Source organism: Arvicola amphibius, chromosome 12 (genome assembly GCF_903992535.2).
Source record: "Arvicola amphibius chromosome 12, mArvAmp1.2, whole genome shotgun sequence".
Classification (NCBI taxonomy): Eukaryota; Metazoa; Chordata; class Mammalia; order Rodentia; family Cricetidae; genus Arvicola; species Arvicola amphibius.
In genome coordinates, this window is record NC_052058.2 from 77,028,056 (window position 1) to 77,046,080 (window position 18,025).

The window sequence follows — 18,025 nt, forward strand, 5'->3', positions numbered from 1 at the left end:
ACTTTGTGGCTTTAGTTGTTCTGAAACTCACTATGTAGACCAGGCTGACCTTGAACAGAAATCCACCTAGCTTTGCCTCCCTAGTGCATGTACTACTAAAATCATGTGCCAGCATGAATTAAATTTTTGTGTGATTCAGTTAGTTGATGTTTCTTGGACACAGTTTTTGTCTGTTGCTAATTTCCAAATTAGCAACAAATTAGTAAATTGCCAGGGAACTGAAGTTACTCTTAGGTAACCATTAAAAATTAAGCTTTTTTGTTAAAGGTTTCTTTTTACTCATGGCTCTGAGTGCCATGGAATTTGTTTTTATTATATGATCTTCTAAATATAAAAGGTGAATTTAAATAAATTTAAGCTGTAGGAATTTAAAGAATAATCACACACAATAAAATAATCATAAAAAGGATTGCTTAGGAATGCAACAAAAGACTAAAAGTAGTCTGATGTCTGTCTAGTTTTATTAGTTCAGTAACCAGAACTGCTACTTTTCATATGCTGATTATTTGCTAAAATCAAAATACATAGACAAGAAATGTTTTTAGATAAGTTTATTTTTAGTTATTCCTCAAGCTTATCCTTCCAATTTAGTATTTTTCCTTCTCTTTTGTTTTGAAATTATCATTTGTGACCCGCAGCAGCTTCTTATGTCATTCTGCTGTTCAGAAAATTTTTCTTGTACTATTAAGACAGGCAAATGTATATTAAATGTAAAAGCTTTTGTTGCCCACAAGTGATTTCCCTGCTTTTATATGTATAATTCATAATGTTCATAAAATTTTTAGTGTGCCTAGTTCACATAGTTCCCCAAATTAGAGTTTATCTGCATTAGAATTAATCTTTGTAACTTTTAACTTCAGTATCAGAATAGAATCTTCTTGATATATGACTAGATCAGTACATTAATAATTTTTATACAATTTATTTTTTTCTATATGTGTTAGGCGTTTTACTATATGTGTTGTGTTTTACTGGTCAGTTCCTAAGTCTAAGTTACTAAAACTTGTATGACTAAAAGTCCTGCAAGTGTTTGATAATAAAGATCTAAAATATTGAGTTAGATGATTCAGTGGCTAAGAACACTTGTAGCTCTTCCCAAGGAGCCAAGTTGGTTCCTAGTGCAACTCAAAACAAACAATTCACAGAAGCTTGTTGGACACAAAAGCGTGTACCTCCAGGTTCAGTAGATCCAAGGACTCTGGGGACCTGCGCTTAGGTGCACGTGAACTTACACCTTTAATACCCAAATCTGTGTAGAGAATTCGGCTAACCTTTTCTTTTCCTGAGGTGGGGAATCTCACTTTATTTATTTTTATTGTATCTTGGTATCACTTTTTAAAGACAAAATTTCACTATGTAGCCTTGGTTGGCTTAGGATTTGGTATATAGACCAGGGTAACCTCAAACTCATAAATTATTCACCTGCCTCTGCTTCTTGAGTGCTGGGATTAAAGGCATGAGCCATGTACCTAAAGGGATCTCACTTTGTAGATCACTTAGCCTTTTATTTTTTGGTGAGGGGAACTCCATCTGTCTCTTCCTCCACATATATGGGGTTCAGATACACATTGCTTTACCTAGCTTCTGTTTAAACTTTCACTTAGATAGTTAAGGAGTATGTTTGACATTAATGGTTCCAGAGTCCCAAGGTGCATAAATGTTTTCAGTACTTATCTTAGATGGAACTTTGCTTCAAGGTAAGTTCCAAGGATTCATTCTTTCTTTTTTAAAAAAATCTATTACCTATGGATCTATTGATCGATCTAATTTAATCTAATCTAATCTAATCTAATCTAATCTAGATATTGTGTGTCTGTGTCCATAGAGGTCATAAGAGGCTATTGGATCTATAAGTCTTGTAACTGGAACTTCAGACATATGTGAGCTGCTATGTGGGTGCTACGAATCGAACATGTGTCCTCTGGAAGAGCATCCAGTGATTCTTAACCACTGAGCCATCTCTCTAATCCGCCTCAGCATTTTTTAATGTTCTAAGAAACCTTAGATCAAATAGTTTCTGTGATAGAGGATTGTGAATGTTTTTTAACATGTGATTATTGAAGAAAAGAGTCTTCATTGGTGGTTTTCTCTTTACTCACTTTGGATGGGAATATTCTTAGAAAGAACTAATCTTACACAGAATTTATTTAAATAAAACTAGCTTAAAGTTATGGGTTGGAAATAGAAACTTAGTGAGGAAAATTCTTCATATAGTTCATATACTAGTGTTTTGGTTTAGTAGTAATAGAGTATATGAAGTTTAAATGTAAAACCCATTTTAGTTATTAAGTTTCATTTGTTTTTTTAATATATATAATTTGTTAATGGACCATCACAGATTAAGAAAATGCCATGTGAGTGTATGTAGTGCTGTGTATCTATATTCTGAATACTTGGGATGCAGAAACAGGAGGATTGTTGTAAACTTGAGATCAGCCTGGTCTATCTAAATCTAGTTCCCGGCCAGCCAGAGTGTGAAACTCTGTCCACTACCATCCAAAAAACAGGAGGAAAATATTACTTGGAAATGCTTTTTTATATAGTAAGTGGCATATGGTAAAGGTTTTTTGCTTTGTTTGTTTGTTTATTTTTAGTTGGGGTGTGGCAAGGAACCGTTGTGTCCTTTCTCTGGAGAGGGAAGATGTTCTTGGAGTTGATTCTTGTTATTCATAGGGATTTTATGATTTCATTAAGTATCACTTTTCTTTAGTCTAGCCTACTTAAGATCATGTAGAAAGTTTATAAACTAGCAACTATTTCTTTTATTTTTGTTTGTTTTGAGAAAGATCTTTTTCCATAGCCCTGGCTGTCCTGGAACTTGATAAGGTAGATCAGGTTGTCCTTAACCTCACAGAGACCATGTCTTTGCCTTCCTAGTGCTAGGATTAAAGGCATGCAAGCATCTCAGCAGGCACTGTCTTCATATTTGAGGAATGAAATTGTACAAATTTGAAAGCTTTTCTTTAAATGTTCACTTGGATTAAGTCCAATAGCTATAGTAAGTAGTTCTTAAATCTTTTATGGTGAACCATTTTCAGGTAGCACATACAAAATGGAGGTATAAGAATATCACCATTACTTTTGTTATTTAGGATAATATAAAATCTCTATTTCATCAAGGTTATAATTCTTAAAAGAAGTTATACATTATAACTTCCATACATTTTTATAAAATTCTGCTCATTGTTCTTCATTGACTAATTTGTTCTTTTCTGCTTACAGTGTTCTGGTAGTACTATACTAGCAGTGATGTTTTGGCTTTGAGTCCGTCTAGATCTCAGACCAGCCAAGGTAGAATAGGTGCTCAAAGATTTCTTTCTTTTGGGTTGCCTGACCTAGGAAGGCAAGTTGGTCCTTCCCTCTCTCTTTTCCTCCCTCTCTCCCTCCCTCCCTCCCTCCCTTCCACCTACAAATAACTTTTGGATGCTTCGTCATCTGGTGAATACAGAGACAACAGAGATGAACAAAACCAGACATACTATACTGTAGGCTTGATTTATGGCCTTTTGGAGAAGAGTTAGTGAATAACTTGAATATGAAATTATTATTGTAGCAAGTATGTACATTGAGGAGGTAATGCTTGAAAATGGACCTGAGTAGGTGCAAGAAAAGCAAGAAAACACAAATTGGGAATCATAAACAAAAGGTTAGAATAAAAGCTCTGTGATGAAAGGAAGAACATGGAAAACAGAAAGATTTGAAAGATTGTTTAGTGATTAGCAGAGTTTCTTCTCTGAGCTAGATGTGGCCTGATGTTCTTAAATGCCAGTGCATTATTCTATATCTTGTTGATCTACGTCAGGCATTATTCTTTTTTTAACATCTGTTTTCCTAGTAGATCTATGTTTTAAAAAATTATTTATTTTAATTTTATTGTTTTATTGTTTATATTCATTTTATTGTTATGTCTGTGTTAGAGTGCTGGATCCTGGAGTTACAGACAGTTGCAAGCTGCCATGTGAGTGCTTGAAATTGAACCCAGGTCCTCTGGAAAAACAGTCAGTGCTCTTAACTGCTGAGCCATCTCTCCAGCACCACATAATTCTTTTCATTGATCTATAATTTGCCCCAAATATGTTAGGAATCTGTTGTAACTTCAACTTTTACTTCTTATTTTAAAAGTGTCAATCTATATGTTAAGTTTCTTTTATCGTATTATCCACTCATATGGGGATTTTCACAGTAGCCTGAGCTATAGCTATTTTGTTTCTTTGAGATACCTCACTCATTAGTTAGTAGATACTACCCCCAAAGCCCCAGTTGGTTTTAAATTCCTGATCTAAAATAAAGCAGGTGCCAGGTTCCTAAGGAGAAGCCAAGTACTTGGGAGCACTTAAAAAAATATGGCTTTGCAGTCAGTTCCAGCTTTGAGCCACTAAATTCTGTTTTTACTTGGTAGTAAAGATAGTAGAATTTACATTGTAGTTGGGTAAGCATTTAAGAAACTGTTGTCCTGTTTATGCTAAGGTGGAAATGTTGAGCATAAAGAGGAGTCAACGAGTCTTAACTTTTCTTATTGACTTAGGGCTGTTTTATATATACATATATAAAATAAAAAATATATGTATGTATGTATTCCCAGTTTGACTTACATATAATGTTTGTTATAGCTTTGTTGATGTATTTAATATTACTTGCTCAATGATAAATTTTTCATTCAGTGTTATTAAGAGTAGTCTGTTTAAATTTTAAGAGAAACCATTTTCTTTCAAATCCGTTAGGTATTTTTGTTATGGTTGTGTATGCTTATGCTGTAGCAGACATTTTTAGCTTTTGAGAGAAGGTAATTGCAAGAAGTTTTCATGTAAATGCATAACGCAGGGTGCTTTTTACTATTCACCTGTCAAGACACATGTATGGGAAGAGATTTTATTTATATTGATTTCTTTTTCCTTTGGAAAAGAAACTATAGGATTTGAATATGTGATAGAAATTACCTTCATGTCACAAGATTTCATGACTATATTTTTAGACTGGCATGTATTATATTGCTTGTGGATATTACCCTTGAAGTAATTTTTACATGATTATATATTTCAAATGCTTGTGAACCACCATGGAGGTGCTGGGAATCAAACCCAGGTTCTCCATAAAAGCAGCATAGGATCCTTGTTGCTGAGAAATTCTTCCAGCCTCCAATATATCTCTTAAGCTTTTGAAAGTTAATCTTATACATTTCCTAAGTGCTACATGAATAGCCCATAATTAACATACTATATTTTATACATAAATCTTTTTTTTTTTTTTTTTTTTTTTTTTTTTGGAGACAGGGTTTCCCTGTAGTTTTTAGAGCCTGTCCTGGAACTAGCTCTTGTAGACCAGGCTGGCCTCGAACTCAGAGATCCTCCTGCCTCTGCCTCCCGAGTGCTGGGATTAAAGGCGTGCGCCACCACCGCCCGGCTTATACATAAATCTTAAAATTAGACTTGAAATTTTACAAATTGCTTTAAGAAGCCATGCTAAGTCTAATGCATAGTATTTTTTTTTTTATTCAGAACAAGCCTTTGCATAGCAGTTTTGCCTCAAGCTTTTAAACAACAGCAGCTTCTTTGTGGATTTCCTTTTCTTTCTTTTTTATTAAACTTACTTGTTTTGGCCTTACTTTATTTTTTTTAAATATTGTGTTATTGGCTTAGATTTGAACCATGTCTCGATAGGAAAGAACTTTCTAGTATGACTTACCAGCCTATTTGTTGCAGCAAATCAGGCATTAGCTTTTTACTTGTTTTGTTGGTTTGTTTGTTTTTTAAATGTGAAAAGGAGTGTGACTTTCTTAGGTTTTATTGTGAGGTTCTAATGTATAAATGAATACCTTGAATTATATTGTCCTCAGGCTGTTTGATTGTAGAATGGAATTCAATTTTAGTTTTGGCATAATTTGTTTTATCATGCATGTAAATTTTCTGTTCTGAATAGAATAGCCTGCTCTTCTACTTGACTAGTATTTAGAGTGAAGACATTTGGTGAATGGATATTACCTTATTATATGAATACTTTCTTTGTGGTAGAGAGTTTATGATTAGATATATTATTGCATATTTTGTCAACATAATCAGCATTTAAGTGGTAATGTACTTAAAGGAGATGAACTGGAGCAGAGCATAATTACAGATATATCAGGGAATTGTAATGCACATAAAAGTTTTATAATGTCATTTAGTGTATGTATCTTACAGAGTTTTATTAAAAATCCACTTGTTCTTTTGGTAAGAAACTTGTATAATCAAATTCAGTATTTGATTTTATTTACTCAATATCACCTTTAAGAGATGTCAATAACAAGAATGCTTGATGATTTTATAGAGGACCATGACTCATTTCTGAGCATCCACATGATGGCTTACAACCATCTATAGCTCTAGTTCCAGGGTACTTGATGCTTACTTTTGATGTCTGAAACCACTAGACATGCGTGTGGTGCATATACATACAAGCAAACATTTGTATTGTGTAATTACATAGAATTCCAAGAGCTGCATAAAAGTAGACTTTAGTTTTTTTTTTTTTTTTGGTTTAATCTCTTATATTACAATTAAACTATTCTGATTTCTATTTCTTGGCATTGACACAACTTTAATTCATTTTATTTGAATAAATTTGATACCAATTTTAAACATTTCTCATTGTTAAATTCTAACCTGTCAACTCATATTTAGGCTGCTACTTTTATTATAAATACCTTGGATCTTCTTTACTATTTAGAAAAATAGATATTAGCTTTTAACATTTTATTTATTTCATGATTGACGATCTGAACCATTTTGTTCTTATGACAAAATCTAATACATTTAATGATATGCTGTGTTAGGTTTTGATACTTTGATGACTGTTGGCTGAGCTTTAGTGTGCTGTATCAGATTATAGTGTTTGTAAATGAAGTCTTCAATGAATTTTCAGTCTTTTATATAATTCTCGCATTCAAATCATTATTTTCCTACTAATATTTTATAGTCATTGGGTTTTCTATTAATATTTTGTATTCATTGGATTATCTGCTTATTTCATCTTTTCCCTCTTCCCCTTTCCCATCCTGCCCAGTCTCATTTGATCTTTAATTCTAAGTTTTGGTTTCTTTTCCAGGTCTTGTTCTTGATGGATGTTTCTTTTAGTGTTGTTCTTCTTGTCTTTCCTGCCTCTCATATTCCTCTGTGAGTGACTGCTCTCATGTTTAAGTATCTGGTTTAAATTCTTACTACTTCTGCTCTGGACAGATCTTAAAATTAGATGCTAAGTTCTTGGAATTTTGGAATACTGCTTTTCTGTGAATAAGTTGAAGACATTTATTTGTAATGGTTGGAAATGGAAACTTTAAGGTTCATGCTTTTGCTAGAGAAAGTATTGTTCTAGAACTGGATTCTTTTTACAGTTGAGTGTGTATTACAGTGACATTGAGAGAACATGTTCTTTACATTTAGATTTTTTTCAGTAGTATTTAAGGTGAAATAAAGACATAGTTGGAAATAGGTCATTTTAACTTCTTATGAACTTAACAAATTAATCATATCTTTTGTTGTCATCTACAAGTAGTAAATTCTAGAGATTAATGATCATGTAATCATATATTTTCCCAGATTTGGTACTTTACGTTCAAATAGGGGGTTCTATTCTTTTGCTTGTATTTCTGTCTTTTACTTGTTGTTTGAAGTATTCTGAAATTAAATCCTTAATATATTTTATTAATTAACTCTTAGAACCGAAGTTAAGCACCCCTTTGATCTTTTAGAAGATACCGAGTTTTATGTTCTGTTATTATTACTAGATAAAACCTCCCCAGTTCAGCTTTTGATGTTATCTTTTGATTTTAGTAATACATCCTATAAAGCTATATATATAGTACTATGTAGTGTCCATGAGAGTTAGATGGAGTGGCACAGTAACCCATTGTTTTGATGCTAAATATGGGGGTATGTTATAATGTATCATAAATTATGATATATGTTTTACATATAGGGTAAAAGTTACTGTAGCATTATCAGGAAGTAAGACTGTACCTTTGGGCTGAATGTGGTAGTACCTGTAATCTCAGCATTTAGAAAACTGAGGCAGGAGGGTCATGAGTTTGAGGCCAATTTGAGCCACATAATGAGACCTTATTGATTATAAATATAAAAGGAAAACATAACTTTAAAGTGAGGGCTAAAAGGGTCAGTGTAGTGCTTGCCTAGCATGTGTAAGGCTCTGGGTTAAAACTCCAGCATCATATAGACAAAACAAGCACAGAAAGCTTTACTAGAAATACTTTATCTTTAGCTGCATTGCATTGTAAAAGATGATCTTCAAATAATTTGAGTCAAATTTGGGGATACCAATGATACATAAAATTGCTCAGTTTTTGAGTTACTGATGCTTTATGGTGCCGTTTACTTTGATTACTTCTTGAATGGGCTTCTTACACATTTGCCATTGTTACTTTTCCTTGTTGTTATGTCTAATATTTCTCCAGGTCGAATATATTTCTTTATATACATAGGTAATGTAACTTAAGCACTATTACCCGATTGTATTCTGTTTGGTTTGTTCAAGAAGTGGTTTTGAGGTAACTAACATTTATTCATAATGTAGGTATCCTAAAGGTCTGACTTATCACAAGACAGGATAGAAGTTGTAGAATATTTTTGCTTTAATTCTTGGCTTTTTATTAATTACATTAAGTTATATTAATTTCTAAAGACACGGAGTAGTGCCACTCGGTGGTGGCGCACGCCTTTAATCCCAGCATTTGGGTGGCAGAGGCAAGTGGATCTTTGTGAGTTCGAGGCCAGCCTGGTCTACAAGAACTCTTTCCAGGACAGGCTCCAAAGCTACAGAGAAACCCTGTCTCGGGGGAGGGGGGAAGAAAAAAAACCACAAGAGTAGCAAGGATTTCATACTGGATTCCATATTTTGATCCTTCATACATCCCAGCTTGATAAATTAAAAGTTAGCTTAAATCCTGCCTTTTTCCTTAATTCCAGTTTGGTGTTAAAAAGTACCTTAGTTTCTTTTATGTCATGGTATAAAAGATTTTTTTTTAATGCACCCAGAATGAATGAAAAAGCCAGAAAAATACCGTGACGAGTACCACTGTAGAAGACTATGAGTAAGGACATGTGTAGTTATATTGTGTTGTCATGCACCTACTGTGCAGCTTCAGGATAGCACCACTGAAAACATTTCAATTTATGGTATTTATTTGAAAGATGTAAAGGTACACCATAGAATGAGATACTGTTTGAAAGTTTTCTTCCTAAGAATAACTGGATTAGGTAGAAAGTTTTCTTCACATTTTACTCAGTTGATGATATTTTACAAATAAAATTCATTAAATGGATTATTTTTCTAATAGAAGTGTCTTCTCCTCTTTCTTTCTGTCCTCCCTTCTTTCCCTCATACATATAATGTTGATATAAATGTGCTAGAGGTTGCCTCATACTTAAACTGAATAAACACATTTGTATCTGTTGTTTACGAAGTACATATTGTAACAGGTCCCAAGAAGCTGGCATGCCTGAAATGCATTGGTCCAGAGTGGTAATTAAGACATGATGAAAGCCTGAAATTTCAGTCTCCATTCTTCATTTGTTTCCTTTTCTTAGTGTCACCTGTTTAATGGGCAAGTAGGCACATTAATCATTCAAGAAATGGCTATTTGTAAGCGAGTGATAACTCAGGCACAAGGATGAGTCATTTCTTAAACCATCAGTCACCTTGAACAAAGATGTGGAAAGGTGAGACTATTTTCAGGATGAGAGCAAGTTATCTGTGCTGGGAAGACTGTACCCTGGCACAGACTGTCTTCTAGGAACCAGAAGTCTTCTTGGGAATGACAGTAATTACTGACAGATTAACAGCTTTTTGTTATGTAGGAGTTGATACAACCCTTAGTGGGTCCACACCTTGCATAATTAAATATATGTCTCTTGTGCTTCCCTAATTCTTCTTTTTATTTAGTATAAAGCTTGTATCAGCACTATGAGACCAAAATTTGGGGTTGGACCTCTTTCTCTGTTAGTATTTCCAGTATTCATTAAATTTAATGGAACAGAGGGCTTAGGTGTATTGTATTATGACTGCTTTAGTTGGGCCTTCTGGTTGGTCACCCTACTATTTATATTGGCCTCTTGTTTATGTTATGTTTGTTCATGTCCACTGAAACATGTAAGCTATCCTTTTATGTAATGTGAATATTACACATACCCTCTGTGTCTCTAATTATGTAACTTTAGTTACATAATTAATGATGTCTCTAGAAAAAGGTGGTTTTCTAAATCATTTATTGTCTAAGCTGCTCTTTCAGAAATGTTACCATTGTGTTTTTAGTGAGATGTGTACTAGATGGTAAGATGAAAAGTGTGAATTAGGAGCTGGGGGTGGTGGTGCACACCTTTAATCCCAGCATTCAGGAGGTAGAGGCAGGCAGATCTCTGTGAGTTCGAGGCCAGCCTGGTCTACAAGAGCTAGTTGTAGGACAGACTACACAGAGAAACTCTGTCTCAAAAATCAAAAAACAAAACAACAAAGCAAAAAAAAAGGTGTGAATAAGAACACTTTCAGACTATTGTTTTTTTTTTTTTTGTTGTTGTTGTTGTTGTTGTTGTTGTTGTTGTTCTTAATTTGTGTTGTTTTTCAAGAAAGGGTATCTTTTATCCTGGAACTCTGTAGACCTGACTGACTGCCTTCAAACCCAGAGATCCACCTGCCCCTGCTGCCTCAGTGCTGGGATTAAAGGTGTGCACCATCATTGCCCTCTTCTTCTTTTTCTTAATGTTGTCTAGAGATCAAGATCTCTGATGATGGGGTGTTTTAAACAAAAATTTAAAAACCAAACTTTAAGAAAAAGAGCAAAATGCTAGGTTATTCTGTCATTTCTAACCTCAGACAGAGTTTTTACATTGTATCAGGCCTAGCCAGAAAATTTTGTAATTAGAGTTCTGTTGGCTCTGCCTCAAAAGGATATGATGTTAGGAACATGGGCTCCTTATTGCAGCATGGTCTTCATTCTGTTAAATTGCAGAAAGTAGCACAACTTTGGTTATTCTTCTGAGAGGATTTGCTAAAGAGGAAAATGCTAGATAGTGTTCAGCTTTGTATTTTATTTTTGTCTGTCTCTCTGTCCATCTATCTACTTATTTTTCCAGCTATTATCTTGCTATCAGCTCAGATTAGCTTTGATTCCACAATTCTCCTGCCTCTTCTGCCTACTAATGTTGGAGTTAAAGTCATGAACCACTACACCTGTTTTCAGCTTCTATTCTTATAAATTGCTCTTGGATTCTTTCTCATTACAATTTATTCCCGTGGGAAAGCATACTGTGGGCATGGGATCCCTATACACATTAGAAATAGTTTTGTCTGCTAATCTTCCATCATTTAGTTTTTTTTTTTTTTTTTTGCTACAGTCATAAAGTAAGCAAACAAACCAAAAAGTTGGAGAAACTGGTGCAATTAAAAAACCAACCTAGTGATCTAAAGGCCAGAAGCTGTAAGAGCTCTGAGGATTTGTTTGCAGGAACCGAATACATAACACACATACAGAAACTTGTGCACGTGTACACACACAGACATTTGTGTATATGTTTTATATTTAATTTTTGGCTTAGCTTTAGTTTTAGTTAAAGAAGTAACTTTTTCTTTGTTAGTCTTTTTTTAAATAATAATTTGGGTTTTTGTATGTTATGAACAGAGCTCTCTTTAATCTTAGAGTTGTTCATATTTCAGTTTTATTTGTTGCTGAATTCATTTTATTTTAAAATAAATTTTATTGTCTGTTTAACATGGTGTTATACATATATAGTATATTGGTAATTGCAATGAAATAAATTGATATATCAATTGACACAATCAGTCTAGTTATCTAGATACTTTATCTTAGTCAGTAGAGAGCCTCTTGAAGTTGGGACCTAATATATTTTGACTTTATTAATTCTCATTCCTTGATTTCTGGCAAAGTCATAAGTTTATTTTCTACTACAGATATGGAACTCAGCAAAGATAAGTGGTTGATTTATAAGGCAGTGGTATCTAGTAACTGTAACCTGAGCACTGAAAGTGTTCAGTGGACCGGGGAATTGGTCAGTGCTTGTTGACAAATCTATTGGCCTGAGTTTAGTTTTGGAACTCACATGGTGGAAGGAAACAACTAACTCTTATAATCTGTCCTCTACTTGCTGTGGCATATGTGTGCACAAGCACATGCAAACACACATAGAGTAAATAAATAATTTGATGAAAAAAATTTTGAGACAGGGTCTCTCTGTTATGTAGCTCTAACTGTCCTAGAACTTGCTTTGTAGAGCAGCCCGGCCTTGAACTCCTGGAGATCTGCCCACTTTTGTTTCCCAAGAGGCTTAATTAAAAATAGTTTTAAAAAAAGTTCTCTACCATTGAGGTGCCCTTTGTCTTTTGATATTTTAGTTGACAGATACAGAAATTTCTTTTGAAATGCTAGGCAGTATCTTTTATATTGCTAGTATAATAATTCCAATGTAATCCTAAAACCAGAGTTTTTGCTTAAATTCTTTCTATAAAAGAAAGAGTTCTTCTGTTGTTAACAAGGAAGGAACGTCCACCTAACCTTATGCTTCACATGCTTCCTTCTTACAAGTACACTATTCTGTTGTGAGGGCAGCATCTCCATTAGCTGTCGATTTATTTATTACATTTAAAGACCTCATTTTCAAATACCACCACATAGGGGGGTGAAATTTAATGTATCAGTTTTTTACATAACATTTCTTAATCTTGCGTATGTCTATAACATAGCAGTTAAAGCTTTGTGATAAAATGCCAATGGCTTTTTGCTATTATTTTTATTTTAGATTGTCTCTCACTAAATACATTGTGATGTACCTTTGTAGCCCATGTGAATTATGATTGTTATCTATCCTGTGCTATTAAAAGTCCTACTTGTGTTATTACTTTTTGTTTCATATTACCACTATAATTTGGATTCAAACTTCTGGTGCATAATTGCTGAACAAAGGGAGCAAATTCTTGCAGAATTTTGCTAAATATTGCAAAATCATTCTCATTTAGCATCTGTTTCATTTTCATTCCTGCTAGTACAAATGGCCATCCAGAAAGTTTTTCCTGATTTGATATTTACAAAGTAGTTTATCTGTACAGTTTGATTTAGTATTTGTCTTAGGTCCAGGGTTGACCTTGGTTTAAGGAATATATCATTGCTCTATAATACCTTAATATTTTCCCCCATTTTCTATTGAGGATGGTCATTGCTTTCTACATCTTCCCTTTTCATATATGGGGCACCAGCCTGTATAGATAGCAAGCTTCTCATTTTGTCAGTCATGTTTTAACTATGAAACAATTTTTTTTCAAAATTTCTATGTTATCACTTGGACATTGTATTATCTCTGGTCTTTCAGTTTTTCAATGTTTCTAACTTTCAAAGAATTCACTTTTTCTTTAAGAACTAATGTATTTCATTATTGGCATATTTTCCATGAATTTGGAAGTTATTTTTGGATTGAGACACAAACAGATACAGTTCTATCTTTTCTCTATGTGATACAGAGTAAATTACCAAAACACTGATATTTTGTCTTGTTATTATAATGTTGGTACCTACAAATAGTAGACTCTCCATAATGTTTGATGAATGATTGGAAACAATGTGTTAAACATTTTATAGTTTACTTGCTTAAGATTTTGTCACCCTCTAGTTCTAGAAAGTATAATTTTGGTTTGATTAAATTTAGTTTAACTACATTACATTAAATGAGTAATTGATATGTTTTAGTTAAAAAGATATAATATTGGCTGGAGAGAGGGCCAGCCATTCTATTTATATTGTAAAGTACCTGGATTCAATACCAAGTACCCACATGACATCTCACAACTCTCTGTAACTCTATTTCTAGTGGATCTGTGGCACTAGGCATGCATGCATGGGGTACATATATGTGCATGCAGACAAAATACTCATACACATAAAATAACATAAATCTTAAAAGATAAGTATAAACTTAAATGGTAAGTATTGACACAAAGTAAGTAGAAACATGGATAAAATAGCCCGGATACATTTTCCTAAGATGATTCTTATGTGTTGTTGGTACCATTAAAATATGTTTTCTGTATCCTGAGCGATTTATTGGTAGGGGAGCTTAATAAGAGCATGTTTTGTCCATTTCTAAAGCTTGCCTTTTATCTTTTTGTTTTGTTTTTTAAATGAGCATTGTTGTGTTGTTTTAACCGATATGGAACTGCTAGGCTCAAGTAATTGAACTGTACCTCATCTTCTAGACTAATTGTAGGCAGGCTTCACCATGCCCTGCTTGTCTTTTGTTTTATTTTTTATACAAATTAATTTTGCTTAGTTATAAATAACTATGCTGTTTGGCTTCATTTTAGTTTCTCTTTTCTGAATCTGCAATGTCATTAATTAAAGAAGTCGTGCCAGCCCCACATTAAAAGCAAGCTAGGAAGAGTAGGTGCTTGAGTAGTTAATATTGAATTTTCTATCATCTGGGATCTATTTTTTTTCTTACATTTTCTGCATTTCATTCACTTTATGATTTTTGTGTAAATGTGTGTGTCACTCGTGCCGTTGCTCACAACTGTAGTGGTTAGAGAGCAACTTGTGAGTCTGTTTTCTTTTATGCCATGTGGGTGCCTGGGAAAGAAGCCTGGTAGCATCTTTAGATTGTCCTTGACGTGATCTCTGTTGTGTAGCTCTGACTGTTCTGGAGCTTGCTTTGTAGACCAGGCTAGCTTCGCTCACATCAAGGTCTTTCTGCCTCTGCCTGGGATTAAAGGTGTGTGACTCTATGCCTGGCTAGACTTAGTCAGAGGAGTTGGTTTACACCTTACTATAGATTAGTAGCTGTTGAGTGGTGCAGTGGGTAAATATGCATAGTATCTTATTTGTCTGCTGAGCATTATCACCTATGAAATTTCTAAGTCACGGGCTGGAGAGATGGCTCAGAGGTTAAGAGCATTGCCTGCTCTTCCACAGGTCCTGAGTTCAATTCCCAGCAACCACATGGTGGCGCACAACCATCTGTAATGGAGTCTGGTGCCCTCTGCTGGCCTGCAGACATACACACAGACAGAATAGTGTATAAATAAATATTAAAAAAAAAAAAAAAAAGAAATTTCTAAGTCACTTGCCTATCATTGTAGGTGTAACCCAGTTCCCAAAATAGCAGTGTACATGTTTTTCAAAATTAAATTTACCATTCAGTAATATCTGCGAAGGGGAAAAGAAATCAACTAGTGGATCAAATATGTTTTCTTTTCCCTTTTCTTATTTATATCTAACACCTGGTGCCATATGCTAGCAAGAGAAAAGTACCTGTGAAATCTGTGAGCATGGCCACAGAGAATAAGCAGAGAATGGCAAGCAGTGGAATAAGCCAATTTTGCTTGGGTTTGTAGACCTGTTAGCTTCTGTCATAATAAAAACATGTAGCAGAACATCATAATGGATAAGAGCATAATCTCTGAGATGGAAGCCTTTTACAAGCATTGTTATTTTATATTTATCACCTCTAACATGAGCCTTTTCTTTTAGTGTTACAAGTATTGTATGAAGTAATGTACAGTACTTTAACACAGTACCTGGTTCACTGCTTCCACAATCAGTAAACAGTTTGTGATGCTATTATTGTTATTATTATTGAAGACTTCTGGAACTAGGACTTAATAAAGTTCCAACAAGGATGTATGTACTTTTGCATATTATAATACATGAAAGAGATTAAGTAAAATGTGAATTATTTAGTCATTGAAGAAATTTATTACCTCTAATTTTATTTTAAACAAACTACAGATATAAATACTGAAACTTGCATTTTCCTTTTGAAATATCTGTTAGCACTTTGAGTGTAGAGTTACCCAGTTCACTCTGTAATCATTCCTTTGATCAAATCCATGTAGTCATTTGCCAACATTTCTCTCTCATATTCAAACATTTTTATAGTACTGAGGTAAAGTACATACTGTTAACAACTGATGAGACTTTCAGATAGCAGCTTATTTGGCCTATTAAGTTAACATTTATGCTGTTGAAAATGAAATGTGAAAATAAATTAATAATAGAAATTTTAAAATTAAGTTTTGGTTGTTTTCTTAGTCAGGATTTCACTATTTAATCTAGTTTTGCCTTGAATTCTTATTCCTCCTGCATTATTTTCCATGTGTTACCAAAGGAAAAAGATATAGCTTTGTTTTGTTTTTTTTTGTTTTTTTTTTTTTTTTTTTTTGGTTTTGTTTCTCTGCAGGGTTTCTCTGCAGCTTTGGAGCCTATCCTGGAACTAGCTCTTGTAGACCAGGCTGGCCTTGAACTCACAGAGATCCACCTGCCTCTGTCTCCTGAGTGCTGGGATTAAAGGCGTGCGCCACCACTGCCCAGCTAAAAACTACCGATTTTTTACATTGGTTTAATCCCCTCTGGGGTCTCTGATCATCATTATCATTATCTTTCAAGTCAATCATGAGGAATATAGAAATGGTTTTAAATTGATACCTAAGAATAAGTACTTAAATATTTTTAAGAATTTTGTTTTTCAGAAGTCAGTGTTTTAAACCCAATAATACTATACTATTATATTTTCAAATATCATCAGGGGGTTCTATTCCTGTTACAAACCTGTACTTTAGTGCTCACAAACATACATTTCCTCCCATTTCTTCGGTGGCATAAATCAGAGTGAATTAGTTTACACTGATAGTCCCTCTGTCTCTCCTCACTGCTGTGATTTTTGTATGTCTTTTTTGTAGTAATACTGGTAACTCTGCAATTATATTGAGTAATTAAGTGAAAAATAATCATTAAGCAAAAGCTGGAGAATGTTTCATAACTGATTGTTCAGAAACATTTAATGCTTCTTATTTAGAAAGGGGGATAAATTTATGGACTCAATATATTACAAACAAATAACATTTTTGTACTTCTGGCAGTTTATCTTTTCATAATAGGTTCTGTGATAAAATTGTGAGAATTCTGGTCAGAAACATTCTGACTTAATTAAAATTGATAAATTTACATATAATAAAACACTTAAGTTAGTGGGGTATAGATAAATTTACATACAATAAAACACTATTTTTAAGTTAGTGGGGCTGTGTTTATTGATATTAAAATTCATGATGGAGCCAAACAAAATATGAGAACATTTGTATAACATTCAGTTCAAGGTTTTGGTGTTTACCTTTCAAAAAGTAATAGTACCTTGATTTAGTGCATTGAATATGTTGTCCATTCCAAAAGCAAACAGTCATCAAACATTTGTAGCTTCTCCCCATCTCTCCCTAAATGGTTTTTAGTTGGTGATGCAGATTTGTCATTTACCAAATTAGAAACTTAGGTTTGTAAACCTGACACTGAGAGAAATAGGTAAGCTTCACAAAATGATTTCTGTGCTGGGTTCTGCACATCTGACCTCAGGAAAGAAACTTTACCTACGTGTTGCTGTTTGCCAGACATACATCTTAAAAATATATTGAGTGACATTTCTACCTGTATTCCTTTTTTCTTCATTTTTCAACAACACTTCATCATTGTGCTTTTTTTACTTCACTAGAGAGGAACATGATTTTATTTTACAGACATACGTGACGTAAGGTATATTTGTAGTTAAGCATTCTCCATGAGTGCAATATTTTGTCTAAATGCAAAATTCATTGAAATACTGAGTTGGCCCTTAATACTAATGAGAAAACAAAATTTATCTATTTTGAAACCTTTAATAATTCATTTTATAAAAACTTGAGCCTGAGACACATTAATTTTTCACATTTATCACATGTCAAAATAATTTTCCCAATATATACGAGAATTAATAAAAGAAATTATAAAACACTTATCAATTATTTTTAAAAGTAAATGCTTGAATGAGAATTGCATTGCTCAAATGCCTGAATATAACTGAGTTTATGGAATAACTTCACTAAGTCTTATTGTGTGTGGTGTAAAGTTAGAACTAAAGTCAGGTCAGAAAATGTGTTCTTTGCACAGTTGCAAAGTTCCCTTGTACATTAGATTATATGGTGAAATTCAAAGTAAACCTAGGAATCTTTCGAC

The 18,025-nt window shown here is 33.6% G+C and overlaps 1 protein-coding gene across 1 annotated transcript in view; it reads left to right on the forward strand.

Moving 5' to 3' along the window:
* Cdc73 (cell division cycle 73) overlaps positions 1-18,025 on the forward strand; it is a 114,818-nt gene that overhangs the window by 33,473 nt on the left and 63,320 nt on the right. The gene's annotated exons all lie outside the window — the stretch shown is intronic.